Source organism: Puma concolor, chromosome C2 (assembly GCF_028749965.1).
Source record: "Puma concolor isolate L17-30 chromosome C2, mPumCon1.1.hap2, whole genome shotgun sequence".
In the NCBI taxonomy this organism is placed as follows: domain Eukaryota; kingdom Metazoa; phylum Chordata; class Mammalia; order Carnivora; family Felidae; genus Puma; species Puma concolor.
In genome coordinates, this window is record NC_141675.1 from 14,030,571 (window position 1) to 14,049,048 (window position 18,478).

Here is an 18,478-nt window from a genome sequence, read left to right on the forward strand (position 1 = left end):
CAGGGCCACAAAATTTATGCAAGGAATTTAAACACTGACACACTGTTTAAAACAAAAGGTTTGCCCCCATAATTCATCACACCTTTAAGATCACAGTCACGGGGCGCCTGGGTGGCGCAGTCGGTTAAGCGTCCGACTTCAGCCAGGTCACGATCTCACGGTCCGTGAGTTCGAGCCCCGCGTCAGGCTCTGGGCTGATGGCTCGGAGCCTGGAGCCTGTTTCCGATTCTGTGTCTCCCTCTCTCTCTCTGCCCCTCCCCCGTTCATGCTCTGTCTCTCTCTGTCCCAAAAAAATAAATAAACGTTGAAAAAAAAAAAATTTAAAAAAAAAAAAAAAGATCACAGTCACATATCTAAGTATGTTTTTGTTTTTTGTTTTTTTTTTTTTTTTTTTTTGGAGAGTCAACCCTAAGAGCAAACAGCCCTATCCCCTGGTGTTCCGTTGTCTCCTTGCAGCCCGAAGGTAGAAATAATGAGCCTGCAGAAGGGAGTGACAGATTTTATCTCGGAGACACTGACCCGAATGACTCCATTAGCATTGTTCCAAATGAAAAGTCGCCCTCCCTCTATGGGGATCGGAGGGGGCTGCCGGGGAGCTGGGAGGCAGTGAGATGTTCAACTTCCATTTGGAGCCAGAACCAAGGACGTGTTGTGCCCTCACCCCCGCATCCCACACAAGCTGGGCCCTGCCTATTTCCTGTGTACTTGCCTGCGACAGAAGGAAAGCCTCTCAAATCAAGGAGCACTATCTATGCCCTCAGTGCCCTGGGTCACATCTATAACCCCACTGGGCCCACATCAAGGGGATCCAGGCAGCCCAACCTGATGGATGCCCTCCAGCCCAGCCCCGTGGTTTATCATTTATGCCTTCCTCTTCCAGGATACTGTTCTCATAGAAGATCAAAGTCACTTGCCCTCCCCAGAGTTCTGCATTTCCAGGGAAAGCCATCCTTTTCCAATTTTGAACCAGGAAAGGAGATAGAGCAAGGAGGTGGGGGTGATGGATGGAGGGCAGAGAGGGTTATACACACACACACACACACACACACACACACACACCCCAGAGTCACTGAGGACTCCAGGCACCTCACCCCACAACGTCAAGGCCCACTAAACCTGAGAAAGGAGTTCATTAGATTGTTATCTTTTGTGTGCCAGATGGTTTTTAATCCAGAGATGCTACTTATGGGCAAGTTTGGGGCCTGACAGGATTCCAAATTTTACCACTTACTTGCTGTGGCATCTTGTACAAGTTTAAGTAACCTCTCTAAATGCCTATGCAGGGTTCAGTTTCTCCATCAGCAAAATGAAGACATTAGTTTCTCTTGCAGAATCATGTTGTAAATTAAATGTAAAATGCAATGGTGCATCTAGAACAGTGCCTGGTGCATACAAGATAATTCAATAAAGGTGACCTAATTATAATAGTAATAATAGTTAAGCAAGCTCTATAGACACAAAGTCAAGAATTTTACATGCAGACGCAGCCCCTAACATGTAAAGCTTGCAGATGAGGCTCCTCCCTGCCTTCTATCCACATTGCCAAGTGAAAGCTTTCTCAAGCTAGGTTCCTCCCCAAGGACTGTTTTGGGAAGCCCCACATTGATGGGTGAGGCTTTGGTCATGAGTTTAATGAGAGCTTGAGAATCCCGAGTGACAGCTCTGTGGCAGGCCTCTCCAGGAGGAATATTTCAGACGGCTCCCCAAGATAGCCCCTCATTCTGAGGAGTCTTAGTATGTTAGAACATGCTGGAAAACACAGAGTAAACACAGTATCTCTTGTAGGAGCATCATTTTTACTGAATGGTCATTTAAAATTTAAGATTCTTTAAAGGTTTTTTATTTATTGATGGGAGAAAGGGGCAGAGAGAGGGAGAGAGAATCTCAGGCAGGCTCTACACTGTCAGAGCAGAGTCTGATGCAGGGCTGAAATTCAGAAACTATAAGATCATGGCCAGAGCTGAAGTCGGACACTTAACTGAGCCACCCAGGCACTCCATAAAATGTAAATTTTTAAGAATGGTTTATTCTTGAGAGAGATAGACAAAGAGCATGTGTGAGCAGGGGGAGGGCAGAGAGAATCCCAAGCAGGCTCCGTGCTGACAGCACAGAGCCTAAGGCAGGGCTTGAACTCATGAACCATAAGATTTTGATCTGAGCCAAAATCAGGAGTCGGTTGAGCGTCCGACTTCAGCTCAGGTCAGGATCTTGTGGTTTGTGGGTTCCAGCCCCGCGTCAGGTTCTGGGCTGATGGCTCCAAGCCTGGAGCCTGCTTCGGATTCTGTGTCTGCCTCTGCCTCTCTCTCTCTCCACCCCTTCCCCACTTGCACTTGGTCTCTCTCAAAAATGAATAAACATTAATAAAAAAATAAGAGTAAAATGTAATTTTTACAATTACAATAAACATGGATACAAATGGAGTAAAAGGCGGGAAGGACAAGATTCTTAAAATATAAAACCTGAAATATAGAACTAAAATTATTTCAGGCTCTTGGGGCCAAAATGGCAACCAGTTTCTGTCTGTTGCTTTTAGGGCTGCTGGGAAACACACCAGGTCCTCACTCACCCTCAAGTCAACAGGTGAGGTGGAGGTTATTACTGCCATGTCATTGGCAAAGAATCAGGCACAACTCACCTGCAGTGACAAAAGAGATCGGCCGTTCCTAGGGCCAGCAGAGGAAAGGACCACAAAGGGACATAATTTGGAGGGTGACAAATATTCTACATCTCGATGATAGTATTGGTTACATGGCTGCACACATTAGTCAAAAAAACTAAAATAGGCATAGTTTATCGTATAGGAGTATAGCAAAATAAAATTGATTTTTTTAATTTTTTTTTTAACATTTATTTATTTTTGAGACAGAGATAGAGAGACAGCATGAACAGGGGAGGGTCAGAGAAAAAGGGAGACACAGAATCTGAAACAGGCTCCAGGCTCTGAGCTGTCAGCACAAAGCCCGACACGGGGCTCAAACCCATGGACCATGAGATCATGACCTGAGCCGAAGTTGGACGCTTAACTGACTGAGCCACCCAGGCGCCCCAAAATTGATTTTTTTACAAGGCTTCAGTTTTTAAATAAGACATTGAAAGAGTCTGTCGACTATGCACCCAATTACAGGAAAAAAAATCAGATCCTATTAGAAAACAGAAAAACATTGTGGGGATAGGATGGAAAGAGATAATCGTGGAGAGTGTGGGGGAGGTGGAGGGACCGGTGCTGAGCCATTATTAGCCATTTAGATACACAGAGTGCAGAGGACCTTCCTGTGAAGGGAAGAAACAAGCAGAAAGAGGCAAGAAGAAGATAAAAAGGCAGAAAGAGGGGTGGGGCATTGACCCAGTAAGCAGAATCTCTAGGGAAATTTGCCCGGGGGGGGGGGGGGGGGGGGGGGTGGTGTCAAGAAACCTGGCATGCAGAAGACCTTCATTCGGATCAGGAGAGGGGAGGTATCTGGACACAGAGGCACTTCTACACATAGCCTCTGGTTCCCTGAGCCACCCACGTGGGATCCCCTAAATTCCACCACCCTGAGGGACAGTTTCAAGCAGTTTCACATCCCTGGTAGGGATATCCGAACCCCGAATATGCAAGCTGTCCCTCTTTCTTTGGCTCCGTGGGACATTCTCCCTACTTCTCTCTACAAAGCTATTCTACCGCCAAGTGTCTTCGCCAGGAGGTGCCATACTTAAAAAGGCAGACTTATTTTTAGCTCCTGACAAATCCTCAAGGTCTTTCAATCCAACAGAAATATGAGTGACTAGGCTTCTTTTGGCTGGGGGTGTGGGGAGGGGGGTGGGAAAGAGAAAAGAAAACCAACCTCAAGTTTGTTGCAATGTCACTTTTCATTCTTCAATGTTAATTTGGAAATTTGCTTCAACTTGCTGTGAACCTTTCCACAGAAATATATTGCACTGAACACTGAAGTGTTTTAAAAATACTGGCACACTCTGGTAACCGTCTGTCACTCTTTGCGGCACATAGCAATTTAAAATTATTGGAGCTCTTAAATTAAGTGCTTAAATTTGAAGGTGATCACCACTTTGAGCATGTGGATTGCACAGCTATCTCAACTATAACAGTGCTTCAATTTTCTTTAAGCAGGTCATTTTGGGGAGCGATAAGGGAGTCTGATTGCCCAGCATGCATTGATTTAAAACTACTGGAGTCATCCATTCATTTCTACAAGCACTTCTGTTTGGGTGCAATCTTGCTCGGACGGCTAAATTGGGCCAAATTGGTCTATACTGCACATGCCCAAAGCACTAATGTATTTTGGTAATCTGTTCTTTAAGGACAAAATTAACAATCATTTCTGGCTAAGCCAAAACCAACACACCAGCAGATATGTTTGCCTTTTAAAAATACAAGGTCACCTGGGTGTGATTTTTCTGTGTGTCTAATGTCAAAGAGATAGGAAGGGAATATATGTATGGTTTTTCAGAGACATTTGGCCCAACAAACTGTATTCAATTTCTCACAAATAGTTTTATCAGAATGTAACGCCTGTTGGAGAATTCTGTGTCCTTGTTAGAACCCACAGGTTAACATTTTCTGGCCTCTGAACTACTGAGAGATCACCAGGTTTTACAACCTGACTGTGCACAGCGAATACAAAAGCTTTTTTCAAATTAAGTATGCCCTACTCAAGTTATAAAGCAAAAAAAAAAAAAAAAAAAAAAAAAAAAAAAAAAAAATTAACAATTCAAAAATTTAAGAAAATAACTGTTAAAAGGGAAAAAGGCCAAAGAACAAAAGGTCTCATACCTTTTGGGATCTGTTGATCCCAAAGTATCCCATCATCCAGTATTTCAACAAGAACAATAAAAGCTTTGCTCTTGAAAGGAAGTGAGGAGGGGTACCTGGGTGGCTCAGTCAGTTAAGCGTCTAACTCTTGATTTCAGTTCAGGTCAAGATCGCAGGGTCATGGGATTGAGCCCTGTGTTGGGCTCCACAGTAACAGCTCAGAAACTGCTTAAGATTCCCTCCCTCTCCTTCTGCCCCACCCCGCCCCCCTCACTCATAAATAAACAAACAAAACCAACCGTAAGGAAATGCTGACTCAGCTACAACAAAAATGACAGTGACAGCTGACATGCACTGAAGGTCATGTAACCCTGACAGCATCCCCGGAAGGTAACTATTACAGCCTCCCCAACTTCTTTTTACTATCACGTAGAACTTGTCTCTTCATTTATAAAGAAAAGATTCCCTAATCTCCAAAAAAGATATCTTTAGGGGCGGTCAGAGTGAAAACACAGACATATGTTCTCAAAGGGTTTCTATATAGCAGCTCTAATACGACCTAGCATACAGACCCTAATTCAGCCATTGTCAGTACACTTCAAATGAAGCTTAGGAAATTCATACAGTGTACAACCGTCTCCACAATTCCAGTTTTAGAGCATTTCCTTCACCCCCAAAAGTTCCCTCGTGCCTGCAGTCAATCCCCACTACCACCCAAGGCCCAAGCAACATCTGATCTGGAGATTTCACATCCGTGGGATCATGCAGTGCATAGCCTGCTGTGCCTGCCTTCTTTCATGTAACACAAGGTTTTTGAGGCCCATGTTGTAGTATTTATCAGTAGTTGTTTTTTATTGCTGAATAGTATTCCACCATATGGTTATACCGCAGGTGACAGACATGTGGGTTGTCTCCATTTTTGTGCTCTTATGAATAACCCTATGATAATTCACACGTGTCTCTCTATGAACACAGATTGTCAATTATCTTCAAGGATAGAAACCTAGCCGAATTGGGCATTCATAAATTCATGTTTAACTTTTTAAGAAACCGCCAAGCTATTTTCCCCCATAGATAGTTCATTTTACAGACGTGTCTTTCTACCAGCAATGAATATATTCCCATTTTCCTGAGAAGAGGATGTACAGCAGGATTAGATACTTAGCCCAATATTACCCAATGAATAACTGTGAAGCAGGGGTCTGAAGCTAAGATTCCCAACCCTCTGTACAACCTCCTTAATTTCACAAAGTTACACAGGTTACTTGAGGTTAAATAAATTTCCCTGTTGTAGGACTTAAGAGGATTTGGTGCCCTAATAATTGTAAGGAAATTGCGAGAGAATTGAATAGCATCCAGCACGTCCCCCATATATTTGGCCCAAAGGACCCTCTCCTATCTTAGTATAGGTCTTCTGCTGAATTCTCAAGAAGCAGAGCCTGAGAAGGGACCTAGCCACATGAAATTTGTGGAAGAAGCATAGCAGAATGAGGGAAACAATAGAAAAAAGAAAGGGGTTAAGCAAAGATGAGGTTTCAGATAGAGCCCAGCTTTTGCCCAGCTGGAGGTTAAGAGAAGCTCTGGAACATAAACTACAAAACAAGGATCTTGCCAGCATTTTTCTCCTCAAGTCATCCAGTCAACGCCTATGGGCTACCCCTCCGTGGGGCAGAGTGAAGGGGCCTAAAACCTTCTGTCCCTGGTGCCTCCAAATAGTGGACAGCAATGCTCAAAAGGTGACTTCTGGGAGCTATTAGCGGTCAGCTCACTGATTGTGGTCCTGGAAACGGGCCCGGGAGGGCACCCACAGCACCCATTACAAAATACAGCTTAACCCTCTCATACAGGTTAACACAGCAAACTCTTTCTCCCCTCTGGGACTTTGCATTGCTGTCCTGACCTGAAAATCTGATCCCAACCCAACCAGTTTTTTTAAATGTTTATTTATATCGGAGAGACAGGCGACAGACAGACAGGCGACAGACAGACAGGCGACAGACAGACAGGCGACAGACAGACAGGCGACAGACAGACAGGCGACAGACAGACAGGCGACAGACAGACAGGCGACAGACAGACAGGCGACGGAGCCTGACCCGGGGCTTGAACTGGGAACAGTGTGATCATGACCTAGGCCAAAGTCAGATGCTTAACCAACTGAGCCACCCAGGCACCCAATCCCCAACCCCACCATTAACACACCAGCTTCTTCTCCCTTCTCAGGTCTTAGCTCAAAATGTCAATTTAAAGGAAAAAAAATGTGAAAGAATGGTGATGGTAGTAACAGTCCTCAAAACTAGCTGTAACTTTTCTGCATGATTGAGGGCTCTCTGAGCTCACACTTCTCAGATGACTAGGAAAACCACAAAGCGTGTCGGGTAGAAGGCACTTCCTTCCACTCTGAGGCACTTCTCTCAGGACCACAGGCCGGCTGCGTGTATGTATCATTCAGGACAGGATAGCTCATGCTATAGTGACAATAAACCCCAAATCCCAGTGGCTCAAGGCTGTATCTTGCTTATACTACAAACTCATTGCGGGTCACGCGAGCAGGAGGCGGGTGCAGGCACTGTTCTATCCAAGTCACTCCCTCAGAGGACCAGCTGAAAGATCAGCTATCGATCTCAGTGCTGCCCACCAGTTACTGCCAAACCAGAGAGAGTGTGTTCCAGAGGCTCTAGCATTAGCAGTGAAATGCTCCAGCCCGGAAGTAGCACCTGTCCCTTCCATTCACAGCTCACTGGTTACACCTGCTCATCGGGCCTGGAACTGCCACAGGAGGCCTAAGAAGGCCAACTGTCCCACGTGCCCAGCAGAGAAGAGGCTAGTGGAGGAACTTCTACAGCCTTCCTTTCAGGCTTGACTTCATCTGATCCGAAAATGGTACGGCTCTGGTGACTGTTTCCAGTCAATGAAATCACTCCCTTTCGGATGGCCTCTGGTGTTACACTGGGTTTGGAAAGAAGAGAACCTCTAACGGCATAAAGATAGAGAGCAATTAAAGAGGGCATAGTAGTGGTCAATGAACTTGCAAGCATTTCCAAGAGAACTCTGAAGAACTATTAAATCACAAGTCACCAGCCAAGTAAGTCTGCAGCATTTTCTTTTTTTTTTTTTTAATTTTTTTTCAACGTTTTATTTATTTTTGAGACAGAGAGAGACAGAGCATGAATGGGGGAGGGGCAGAGAGAGAGGGAGACACAGAATCAGAAACAGGCTCCAGCCTCTGAGCCATCAGCCCAGAGCCCGACGCGGGGCTCGAACTCACGGACCGCGAGATCGTGACCTGGCTGAAGTCGGACGCTTAACCGACTGCGCCACCCAAGCGCCCCTAGTCTGCAGCATTTTCAAACGTGCAGACCTTTTCTCTTTCACTTTGAAGAGAAAGTTGGCTTGTTTCTACTTCTAAGGTAAATGAAGGTCAAGAAGGCCATAAAACTTATTTTAACACCAAGCCAGGACAGTGATCTGACTGGTTATAGAACACAAAACCTTAATTAAAGTTCCCAAAGAAAGACAAAGAATTTAACTACTTGCTGATATTGTTCTGTGTGAAGAAAGTCTTTCAAAATTCGGAATCACCAAAAGTCTCTGCAATTAAAACAAGTCATCTCTTTTTCAAGGTACTTAGATTTAGGATGCAAAGGTAGCTTTTAACTTAATTGTTATTTTTTTTCCCCAGGACCTTCCACACGCACCACAGCCAATTAGGAGAGGCTTCTTCTGCTATTCAGCATGTTTGTAGCTACGGAAGTGTACTTTAGATCCTGGCCTAGGAGATTAGCTAAATTTAGGATCCTTCCCCACTTGCCAGTGAGTTGCCTGGAATGACAAGAAGTTCTGAATATTGGGAGACGGTGGAGGGTGGGGTGGGGAGGGTGGGATGGAAGAGACCACAATCTTGGTCTACTGACATAGTATTGAAGTAATGTAAGCATAAACCATCCACATCAGTCATGCAAAATTGGCTTCCAGGTTTAAATTAAGAGGGATCACAGAAATTGCCAATTTGTTTCCCTGGATATAGGAGGAATTTGAGAACTGTGATGATCCACTCAAGAATAGAATCTTGGGGTGTCTAATTTTGCTCATATTTGTACTTGCAGTTCCTGAGTGAAAGTAACTGAATGTTGGAGGTAGGAACACTGCCTTCCATCACTTGGTAGCCCCTGATCACTTCTCGTCAGTTCTTTGTCTATGCACACCTAACCAAATTGCAATACAGAAGAAATGTTATATGCCTAGGCAGAAGAAGGATACCACCAGTCCGTTCACGTTTTCCTATTTGTGGAGTGCCATTCGTTCAATTCTCTGACAGCCACGGACAGAGAAGGGAGAAGGCTTTTAATAATATGCTGCTTGACTGCTATCACTGTTCCCTCAGTCCTTCTAGTCCAGCCTCCTCGCTTTTCTTCAAACACGCTACATCCATCTAGGCCTGCATTACTTCACATATAAAACAAACGTGTTTGACTCCTGAAAAATTAGAACATCTGGAAACAATGACCCTACCCGGCCATTGCGGCTACTGAGGCTGAAGTAGACCAGCAGCTGCCCACTTTGGCTGGGGCACATACGTTCCCAGTTTGTCACGGGGCCAGGGGCGGGCTGCTGGAAAATATTTAACAACCAGCCCTTGGGAGAGAGGGAGCCCTAATTGGTACTGTTTGCCAGTTCTGATGGTATAACTACTCCCGCCATGCTCGATTTCAAGCTACCACTGGAGTACCAACCATCTTACACATTTCCTGACAATTTCACAACCAGCCCTCCTGAGCTGGTAGAAGCTCAATGCAGCATACCACTACCCAGTGGCCCACACTCCACACCCACACAACGTAAACACATGAATTAAACCCATACCTGCTTCCCGTGCTCCTTTACCTGGCTGGGCTCTTTAGGCATCCAAATTAGCCACCACTGGAATAGACAGAGGACCCTAGATCTTTCCAGCTACCACAGGAGAGGATGCCATGGCTTACAGGGAAACTCCTCAGAGAGCACTTTCTACATTAATAACAGGGCACTCCATTATGGCCTCCCTATTTTTAGATCTAGAAGGGGCTGCTAGAAGGTTGAAGATGTTATCTACATTCAATTTTGTACAGTCTTCACCTCCTCATCCTTGTATTATTGGAACAGCTTTCTGGATGGTCTCTCCCACTCCAGCCCTTTCTGTAGCTAGGCAGCCATGGGAACGATAGCCCTCCATCACCATCTTCCTCATGTTGTTCCCTTACCAGGAAGGCCTCAGAAGCTCCCTGTGGCTTGTCCTATCTAATCTAAACCCCTTGGTGTGGCATCCAAACCTGTCCGCCCATAAGCAAGAACAATAACCCTGGGCTATCATGGCCCTCTCCCAACACCAGGGAAGGTCTCTGAAATCCCTCTAGACCCTCCACACTGTGTCTCAATTTCCTCATTCCCAGAAGACCGCGATAACTCTAATTCCCATCTTTCATCAGACTTGCTAGAATATCAAGTATCTAGGAAGCATGCTATCTGCATATTAAGTCTCAGGGACTTCCAGTGCTTCTTCAACACACTCATGTCCCCGCTAAATCACAAGGCCCTGTGAAGATACGAGACATGGAAAAAAATATCCATTTCCTTTCAACACTTTCAGGGCTACCAGCAAAACAAATTTTCAGACACCAAGGAGGTGCTCTTCTCCCTACTTCTACTTGTAGCTTTTGGGGTCTTGAACCGGGGTCTATTCAGAAAACGATTCCCCTAGCCCACAGAACGACAGTCAGAGGATGTCCCGCAAGTGGGGTCTTTTTGTGTGTCCTACTTGTGTTGTACCAGGAGCTGGAACAAACTCCTCCGTGTCATACGCTATAGGTTGAGGGACAGACTCCATTGAGGAGAGAGAAAACTCAAAGACAGGATGTAGAAGCTGATGTGGAGGTCCCAGTCTACTAATCCTCTTAATACACACCTGAGCTCGCCTACAGCTACGGTAGACATTTCCAGCACGCTGAGAACATCTCACCTTAAGCACCTGCCCTCTCCAACTCTGAGGGGTTTTCTCTCCCAGCACCACCTAAGCTTGCTAGGTAGCAAGGAGGTGCAACCAAGAAATACAAGGCAATTAACGTCCTCAGGGGCAGCCACTCCCAATTGTGTGGATAAGCACACCCAGTTCTCCTTCTTTGGAGGGACACCACCACCGAAGGGCATTTTACATGGTTCCTCAGAAGGTCCCAGAGTCATTGAGCCTCATTTATCCACAGCAGCAATCTATTAATTCATACATCTTATCAGCTTTCCCGTTTTCACCTGTGTTTCCTTGTTCTCCCAAATAAACTACCTGACCCCCTATCTTGGGCTCTTCTTTTGGAAGAAACAGAGCTAAGTCATGCGGTCAGTGAGGGAAGAGAGTCTTAAGTGCCCACCCTCCCACTCTCCCTGTAAGTAAGCTGGGTCCTGAACAATCACCTGGTCATTTGTAGTAACGGTTACTTGTTCCAATGGGGGATTCCCGCCCATGTCATGTTTCCCTCCTTGTAGATCAGCAGTTCTCAACGAGGCGATTTTGAGCCTCTAGGGACATTTGGTTCCGTTTGGAAACATTTTTGGCTGTCACAAGTGGATATGTCACATTTTGGCTGTCACAACATTTTTGGCTGTCCTCCAACGCGTCAGCATCGGGGATGCCGCTAAACCCCTTACAACGCACAGGATAGCCCTCTACAGCAAAGAGTTATCCGGGTCAAAACAGCAGCAATGTCAAGGTTGAGACATCTTGTCATAGCGCGAGCACGAGAACAACTCTGTTCATGGAGGCTAATCAGACCACTGTGGTACCGGTTCACCTTAGTTTGCGTGTCAGCTATTGACAGGAGTTATCTCGGCCCCGTCTGCCCCACACCTGGAGGCTTTGGGCCCATGGAAGATGCGGTCCCCCTGGGAGGAGAAGGAGCCACATTCCTATGGGAAGCGGAGATTGGAGGGCGCCCCTCCTCTAGAAGGACACAGACCCTGGTACCAGCTGTTTGTTCAGGTATTTCAAAGTGGGTCTGTGGGGTCCCTTTTCGATCTGGCACCCAGGAAAGCTCTATAACCTTGCCCTCTTTCACTTCTCCCTAAGCAGGATATTCTTAAGACCACCCTCTCGCCCTGTAAACGAGTGGAATAATGTAGAAGAAAAAAAGAAAAAAAAACGCTCCCTTTACAAACTTTTTCATCCTCGAAAGAATCACAACCAGAGAGGCAGTCACCCTCCCCTGCCACTCCTCCCCACCCCCACACTTCCAACGAGCCTCGGGGTGAGAAACAGAATCAGATCCTGAGGTTGGCATATTGCCACCTGGGTTGATCCAAAATGAGTAGTAGAATTGGCTCAGAAGCCTCTGGACACAAAGAACGCTTTCCTTCAAGATTCTAACTCCCAACGACATCACTAGGAGTCCCACTAGGGTCATGAGGGGTATTGAATTACCGGGGCCCCAAGTTGGGGAGCATCAGACAGGACAACCGTCCCAGGTCAGTCACCTACCCGGAGGGGTTGGACTTCAAGCTGCTTCTCGGGACACGTTCAGCCCCCACGGCACCTAGTAGGGCTCTGCGCGGGCATTCTACGAAAAGATTCCAGGCAGGACTGTCACTGCCAGGCAGGCATCGGCCTACCTGCACAGCCCCGTGGCTGCCCGAATTCATAAGCTCCACTCCCCAAAGGTGGCTCCCCGCCAAAGCAGGGAGGTGGCTCCCCGGTCCGAACTCGGGCCTCGGCCTCACGTGACAGCCCGATGTGCTCCGGAGCCGCTCTGCAAATCACTAACGGTTTCTTTTTCGGGAAACTCGAGAAGCAGGGAAGTGTGGCAGCCAGCTGACTGACAGAAATCCACAGAGCTGGCAGCCGGCCCCGGCCCAGAAAAACAAAAGGGTCTTTGGTTCACCTGGCAAGACTGTGCTCCTTCCTCAGGCCCCTTCCCATGGAGCTTATCTGATGCCTTCGGCCAGGTGTGCTGGAGCAGAGAGCACTGACATCATCGCCCAGGGTAAGCGGCTGGCTGCTCCGGAAGCCCATATCTTGGGCTCTTCTTCTGGAAGAAACTTCTGCCGGGGAAAGCCGGCAGAAGACGCTGCCCTCAGCAGACGGCCGGGGAGGCTTGGATTTCTCTCCTCCAAACTGGTAGCTCTGAGGTACAGGGAGGAGCTGGGGGCCGGGGCTGGTCCCCGGGAGTGGGGGGTAGTCCTCCGGATTTACCCCTGGCCCTGGCTTCTTCCTCCTGTGGGATCCTTCCCAGAACTAAAGGACCCTTATCGAAGCTGTGAAGAAACGTTGGCGGGGCTTAAGTGAATCAGGCGGAACCTTCAGTTATTATCAGTCGGTCTCTTCCACCCGTGTTGACAGGCAAGGTTGCCACTAGGAGTTTCTTAGAGCAATAGTTCTCCAAGCGTAGCCCCCAGGACAGGCACCACCAGGGAAGAGTTTTCAAAATGCGAATGCCCCCACTGACGCCACCCTCACCCCCTTAAATGGAAAACTCTGGGCGGGACCTGGCAGTTGGGTTTTACAAGCCCTCCAGGTGATTCTAATTGTGTGCCATCCACTGTTGGGAGGGGCTGAGCTCGTCACCAGGCCCGGGCTTCCCAGGTGCTTCCGGCTCTCAGAGGGTTCACACCTGGCAAATGCAGGCCTTCCGTTTAGGCTTCCTCACCAATGTCGCTTTGGCACTAGCACCCCTCTCCCAAACATATTATTTACTGACTTCAAGCTTTTCAAAATTTGCAATTTAAACTTCTCCTCTGAGTGTGAATGTTATATTAGCATAGATTTCTCATACGATGCAAATGTCGCCAGGCAGATGCATTTCAACACAGAAAAGCCCTCACACCTGTCGGCCCCTCGGTGAATTTATTCTACCCTAATACAAGCAATCCTATATGAACCCCATCAGCATTTTTTAAACAAAATGGTTACTTGTTTGAAAATGATTGTACGGAGGGGTGGGGAGGCAGTGAAGGAAAGGATAGATAGGTAGATAGATAGATAGATAGATAGATAGATAGATAGATAGATAGATAGGGATATACACGCATCTAAATATGTGTGTGTAAGGTAACTATCATGGGCAAATATCTCACAAAGATTGCTTGGGGGTTACTTCCTTTTAAATTTTTTTTTTTAACGTTTATTTATTTTTGAGACAGAGAGAGACAGAGCATGAACAGGGGAGGGTCAGAGAGAGGGAGACACAGAATCGGAAACAGGCTCCAGGCTCTGAGCTGTCAGCACAGAGCCCGACGCGGGGCTCGAACTCACGGACCGCGAGATCATGACCTGAGCCGAAGTCGGCTGCTTAACCGACTGAGCCACCCAGGCGCCCCAAGGGGTTACTTCCTTTTAGAACAACATCACATCACCTCTCATCTCAAAAATGCTAATAATAGGGTCACAATATCTCACCCTGGCTTTCACGGCTCTCCAAAATCATTCCTCACTGCAGCCCCTCTGTACTCTATAGTCAAGCTGTCCAGACTGCTTGCTCTGCCTTTTACAAATAGCCCACGTACTTCTAGGCCTTTCTGTTTCGATTTTGTTGCGCTCCTTACTGACCTCCCCTGTGACAACTCCCCCAAGCCCCCAGTCAGAATAAATTCTTCCCAATCTAACTCCCTACTCAATTGGCAAAGATAAAAATTTAGTATTCAATGTTGGCAATAATATGAAGAGAGAAACACTTCCACGTACTTCTCAGGGATGTAAATGGGAGGAACTTTTCAGGAAATCCACTGGGCAATATAACCCATTACCCAGTAAATCCTCTTATAAGAATCTAACCTGAGAAAATTTTAGGAAAATAATGTTCAATTTTTAGGGGATCTGTCTAATCCACAGACTGACCATCCTTTTGGTAATGGCTCCTGGGGTATACCAGTAATATAGCACAAAGGGCTATATATATATTAATATATAATATGTGCCTTAATATAATACTAAGGGCAGATTTTGGAGCTCACAGCCTGGATCTGAAACCTGACTCTGAGACAGAACACCTGTGGGACACGGGATAAGTAACTTAAATTTTCTGAGTGCCGGCATCCTCATCCACTTAAAATAATGATGTTAGGGGCGCCTGGGTGGCTCAGTCGGTTAAGCGTCCGACTTCGGCTCAGGTCATGATCTCGCGGTCCGTGAGTTCGAGCCCCGCATCGGGCTCTGTGCTGACAGCTCAGAGCCTGGAGCCTGTTTCCGATTCTGTGTCTCCCTCTCTCTCTGACCCTCCCCCGTTCATGCTCTGTCTCTCCCTGTCTCAAAAATAAATAAACATTAAAAAAATTAAAAAAAAAATAATGATGTTAGTCCTATCTCTCCTATGTGTAGACTGTCCAAGATGCCCATGGTTAGCATTTGGCACGGTGTCTGACATCCAGTTCACGCTCAGGAACTATAAACTAGCTTTGCTTTATGACTTCACGTCTCTCTCCTATAGCTGATTGGCCATACGTAAGCTGGATCCATCAGATTTTTCTCCTGGGAAGTTGGAATTGTGGCTCCGAGCCAAGAAGTCAGTCTGTTTGTTGCTTGGAAGCACAACATAAACCACATTCTTCCATGTGGACTGAGAATTTGTGAAGCCCTCTGCAAAGAACGAGAACACGGCAGCAAAAGCAAGAAATGATGCGAGCCCTGGGAGCTTCCCGATCCCCAGTTCTGCTCTCTACCGGCTTAATTCCTGTCCTTGATTTGAAGAAACACTCAGTTCCTTCTAATGCCTAGAAGAGCATGATGATTATTGCCTCTCCGCCCCTCACATCCAGTCTTTGCTCTGTGCCTTGGGGACTGGGAATGGGATTGTCATCACCCAGGACCCCTTGCCCTTTTAACCGCACCCCATGGCCTTGTGATTTCATGTGTGAGTTCTTTTTTAATTGAATTCTCAATCCTATTATGCTCTTCTATGACATAAAAGACATGCATGGGATTTTCTTTTATCCCCTGACTTACAGTTTGCTTTTAGACTAGGTTCTTTGTCTTCTCCTGTTATGCCTCTTTCCCCCCTCTACAGAGTGCTTTACAGCTGCCATGTGGTTTTCTTTTTCATCCCATGGTCATCATGAGACACTTGTCCAGAATTTCTATTTGATCTGCTACAGTGTGACTGAGTTTCCTTTAAGTTCCTTTCCACTGAGACCTATCTATAGCTCTCTAAACTACAAATAAAGCCTGGCATTCCAGGTCCTAGCTAGTTGTTTTTGTTTTCATCTTGGAGGACCTAGCAAGCTTGAGTGGAGGCGCTGAGGGAGAAGGAAAGGGAGCTTACCCAAGGCTGGGAACAGTTGTTATTAGAAGACCTGGATTCTCAAATGTCTCCTGAATTTGACAGATGCCCAACCTAAACCTGGGTCCATGCCATCTATGTAATAGTGTATCCCATGGCCCTGGGAGCTGTGCCAGGTGTTCAGATTGTGCTCTTCCTCACTTTATGGGGGAGCCCTGGAGTCTTTCCTTCCCCAGGGAGGGTTGTCCTCACTTACTTCTCATTTAGCCATTTCACTACCCTTAGTCAAAAGATGGAAAAGTGGGGTGGGGGAGTCCTTCGTTTCACTTTTCCCGTTTGGGGATGGCCAATGGAAATTATAGAGATTGTGTAGGCTTTGTGGCAGACACCCCTATGTTCACCAAAACCTTTCCCTTTTCTGGTGGGCACACAAAAGGACTCCGTTTCCTAGCCTCCCTGGCAGGTAAGGAAGTCTGGCCAGGTGAAATCAGCCACTCCCAAGCTTATTCCATAAAGACTTCTCATCCCTGATTGTCTGTCCTTCTTCCTTTTAGTGGAGAGGTATGTAATGAGTGAGAAAGAAACAGGCATGTAGCATGTGAAACACTGAAGTTTTAGCACCGTGTCTTTCAACTATTAGCCTACCCTGAATAATATATTCACCAGTACTGCTTCTTAAATGCTTTTTTTTTCCTTTCTTTTTTTTTTTTTTTTTGAGAGAGAGAGAGAGAGAGAGAGAGAGAGAGAGAGAGAGAGAAGGGAAGCAGAGGGAACAGGGCAGGAGCAGAGAGAGAGAGAGGGGACAGAGGATCCAAAGCAGGCTCTGGACTGACAGCAGAGAGCCCGATGCAGGGCTTGAACTCACAAACTGTGAGATCATGACCTGAGCCAAAGTCAATGCTCAACCTACTGAACCACCCAGGTACCCCTCACCTATGCTACTTCTTAAATTTTGTAGCTGTGGTTCAGAGACATGTCGTGTCACACTACAGTATTTTAATTCTTTTCTTAGCTACCTCTCAAGAAATGTAGGCCATTCAATGATTCCCTTTTCCTTACTTTGTTCCACTAATGATCTACTTTTTGTTACTTGCTAGTTTTTACTAGTGTTCATTCATTTCATCAGGGATATTTGTAAAGCCATGTCATGCAATCATTGTTACCCAGAAGTGACACACAGAATATATTTTTTCAGTCTGTTTTACCATTTTCCCATTCCATCTTGCAATGTATGTAGGCAATTATAAACCTGTTCCTTTTCCAGACTGTAAGCTTCTTGGACTCAAGAATGATGACCTAGTTTTTTGGTAACTCTCATGGGTACCACAGCAGCTGGTTCACAGTTGGCACCCCATATTTCCTGACTAATAGGTATACTTGTCATCAGTAACAATGGCCAACCAGAATTTTGTCTGCAAACAGCTGAAGGTAAATAAAAATGGAGTAAACATTGTGAATAAACACAAAATATAAGCTGCACATATATCTATGACCAAATAGAACATTCTGCCAGAGTACCTCAACTAGCCATCATTTTACGTGCCACAAGAAAAAGTCAACACAATCTACTGCAGTGCAAAACTTCTTGTCGATTACACAGAAATTACAATTACACGGTAGACAAATCTACTTTGGGAATAGTACCAGAACCCCAAGTAAAAATTTTGGAACTATTAATGTTGTACAAGCACAGGCATGCCAGTTTTGCTGCCTATTAACAAAGGCCTATTATGATACAAATCTCTCAACAAACTTCCAATAATATAATTCAATTTTTCCTGTAAAGTGTACAATCAACCTCATTACTTTCGAAGGACATTGGTGCAGTACATTCTAGCACTTCACTCTGAAAAGTCTACAAACCAAAAGACTCCTAGAAAAATAATGAGACACGTCAGTGGGACCAAATGGACAATTGCCAACTTCTGACTTTCCTTGGGCTTTCTGAAATACAGTCTGCCCAAGATCCCATGCACAGAAATTCAAGGCCACGGCTGGTAGTCACTGGAATATAAAGCGTAGGTTTAAACTAAAGAAAGATCTTCCTTCATTCCGTTTTCATATCTACATATCTATCTCTCCATCATGAAATGGAATAAAAATGTCTTTTCCTACCAGCTGATGCTCCCAAATTTACCTCTTCTCCGAGTTCCAGATCCAACTGAATACTCAGTGTCTCCATATGGATGCCTCACAGGCATCTGAAAGTGACGTGCAGAAGACAAAACTCTTCCTTGCACCATGCCTGTCCTACCCTAAACCTACTCGATGGCTGTCACCATCTCAGTGTATGTCCTATCCTTAATCATGCCACATCACCAGCGGCCATCTTTGATTACATTTTTTCCTTCCTCTATTTATCTCTTCAAAAAACTCTGTTATCCGTCCTTCTAAGTGTATCTCTCTACTCTCATCTTTCACAAAACTAATCTTGGTCTTCAGTGCCTCTCACTGGGACCCCAGACACAGTTTTCTACGTTGTTTCCTTCTTCTGCTC

The 18,478-nt window shown here is 45.9% G+C and overlaps 1 protein-coding gene and 1 long non-coding RNA gene across 2 annotated transcripts in view; one reads left to right on the forward strand and one right to left on the reverse strand.

Moving 5' to 3' along the window:
* RBMS3 (RNA binding motif single stranded interacting protein 3) overlaps window positions 1-12,415 on the reverse strand; it is a 1,106,864-nt gene extending 1,094,449 nt beyond the window's left edge. Inside the window, exon 1 of the mRNA XM_086720584.1 lies at window positions 12,252-12,415. The gene's annotated coding sequence lies outside the window, so the exon portion shown is untranslated. The remainder of the gene's footprint in view (window positions 1-12,251) is intronic.
* Window positions 12,416-12,514: 99 nt separating this feature from the next.
* Window positions 12,515-18,098, forward strand: LOC147577103 (uncharacterized). Its single transcript, XR_015256023.1, has 2 exons — window positions 12,515-12,898; window positions 15,193-18,098. It is a non-coding gene; the product is annotated as an uncharacterized LOC147577103 (long non-coding RNA).
* The last annotated feature ends 380 nt before the right edge of the window (window positions 18,099-18,478 follow it).